Raw genomic sequence first — 2,809 nt, forward strand, 5'->3', positions numbered from 1 at the left:
ACAGTTAGGTTTATGACACATATCAAATTTATCATAAACATATAGACAGACACATCTATGCTTTTCACAGTCATTCTTATCCTATGCTATGTTCTTTAGATAATCATTTAAATATCTTTATTTCCCTGGGGGAGTTCTGACACTCTTCTTAGATTTAGATGCCATAAATCAAAGTCTTTGTCTTGTCACCCAGTCCCCAAACCCTCATTTCACAAAACAACCATGTTTTCTTAGTTGAAATCCATTGACTGCTAAGATTCAGAGAACCAAGTGTGTAGACCATTAGTCTAAAAATAGGGCCGCCAGCAATTTCTCCCATGCAGAGCTAGAGTGTATTTTTCCTTCCTCCTTGGATATGGATTGGCCTTGTGAATTGCTCTGACCCATAGTCTGTGGTGAAAGTAATGTTGTACCAGTTCTGAGTCTCAAAGGTTTGTTTTTACTGGTCCTGGGCCTTGAACTCTGGGCCTGAGTGCTGTCCCTAAGTTCCTTTTGCTCAAGGCTAGCACTCTACCCCTTGAGCTAACAGCACCACTTCTGACTTTTTCTGTGATTAACCAGAGATAAGAGTCTCATGACTTTCTTGCCTCAGCTGGCTTTGAACAGCAATTCTCAGATCCTAAGCTAGGATTCCAGGCATGAGCTACCAGCACCTGCTAGGCCTGGAAGTTCTGATTTATGCTCAGTTCCTACCCTGAGGTGCCAAGTGAGGAGATCCCCTACCAAAAGATCAATAAATATATGATGTATTCTACATCTTCAGCCATAAAGGAAATGCAAATCAAAACAACAGGAAGATTGCATGGCACCCCAGTCAGAATGGCTTTCATCAAGAAGACAAACAATAACTACTGTCCAAGATGAGTTGAGGGAGGCATTATAATGGGTAGGAATATAAATTAATCCAGCCACTATGGAAATCAGTATCGAGGTTCTTCAAAAAACTAAAACTGGAACTACCATGTAGTACTACTATATCACTCTTGGGCATATTTATAAAGAAAAGTCAGCATACAATAGAGGCACATACATGTCCATATTTACTGAAGCACTATTCATGATTAAAAAACAGTTGTTATTAGCTTAGGTGCCCATCAGCAGATGAATGAATGAAAAACATAGGGTATTTTTATATACAATGCAATCTTTTTTCTTTTTTTTTTGGTCCTAGACTATGACTCATACTCAGTATGAGTACTTGCTTATTGGCTGGAGCTCTACCACCTGAGCCACATCTCTAACTCCAGTGGACTTTTTTTTTTTTTGTAGTACTGGTATTTGAATTCAGGGCTTTGATTTTGCCAGACCAGTACTCTACCACTTGACCCAAGCCCAAGTCTTTATTCAAATACCAGTCTTTTTATTATTCAGCTATAAAAAAAAAAAAAAAGAGTAAAACTGTGTCATTCACAGAAGAAAAAAAAAGAACGGAATTGGAGATCATTATGTTAAGAAAAATAAGTCAGACTTAGGGGAAAAAAATACATGTTTCTCTTGTATGCAGACCAAGACTTTAAAAAAAAAAGTACATGAACATAAAAAGGTGACTAGTATTGGAAGGAAGCCAATGGAGTGGAGCCGAGAGAAAGAGAGAATTGAAGTATTCTGGAAGCACCTATGGAAAAGATAATGAAGCCAAGTGCTAGTGGTTCACACCTGTAATCCTAGCTACTCAGGAGGCTGAGATCCGAGGATCCTGGTTCAAAGGCAGCTTAGGCAGAAAAGTCTATGCCATTCTCATCTCCAATGAATCACCAAAAAGCTAGAAGTGGAACTACGACGTAGGTGGTAGAATGCTAGCCTTGAGTGAAAAAGCTCAGGGACAGCACCCAGGCCCTGAGTTCAAGCCCCATGATGGGGGCACACACACACACACACACACACACACACACACACACACACACACACACACACACACGCACACACGTGCGCGCGCACTAATAAAAATAATAATTTTAAAAATGAAAACCATTAAGATGGAGAGGAAAAGGGAAGGGCCAGCCAATAGTCAGCACCATAATCTAGACCTAAGCATGAAACAATGGCAGATCTTTTAGCCCAGGCCAGTCACCAGCTAATTACACTACCCCAATAAGCCTGGCCAAGTCCACATGAGTAGGAAGAAGCCATCTCCAGGATCCCCACTAAATTCCTCAAGCACAAGGAGTTTAACAAACAAACAAAAAAAGACCTTGTTTCAAGCCAATAAATTTGGGAGTGATTTGTCCTAGGGCCATAGATAACAGACGAGTGTACTGAACTGGATACACAATAAAACCTGAGTGAATTTTAAGAGCGGAATAAAGTCTAATCAAATAAATCTGTCGTTAGCAGCAGCAAGGAAGCAAGTGCTATCACTGACCTGTGCTTCGGAGTGGGGTGGGGTGTGTGTGGGAATGGTGTTTAATCCAATGCGACAGGCGAACTTTCTGCTGCTTCTGTCGCTGCTACACACAGTTTCTTGAGTGACAAAATATACAGGCTCTTTAGCAGACACCAAGACTATTTCCCTGCTTGGGATTAGGGATGAGATAACTGCCAAGCACCTGCCTGTTTATGATAGCTTACTTCTCCCACATAACCCTCCATAGCAAAAAGACATAACCAAATGAGACAATGAGATTATTGAAGTCCTCTTACAGTCTTCCTGACAAGAAGGCTTACACATTCATTCTACTTTTCACAAGGACAAAGAGAGGAATATTTATGCCCTAGTTGTTCATTTTTTTAATAGCATTTTTTTACAAGGGATTTTCCTTTTCACATGGACATATAATGTACCCAGTTAACTCCACCCCCTTTTCACTCT

The sequence above is a fragment of the Dipodomys merriami genome, unplaced genomic scaffold (assembly GCF_024711535.1).
Source record: "Dipodomys merriami isolate MVZ:Mamm:240054 unplaced genomic scaffold, mDipMer1.0.p SCAF_13, whole genome shotgun sequence".
NCBI classification, from domain to species: Eukaryota; Metazoa; Chordata; class Mammalia; order Rodentia; family Heteromyidae; genus Dipodomys; species Dipodomys merriami.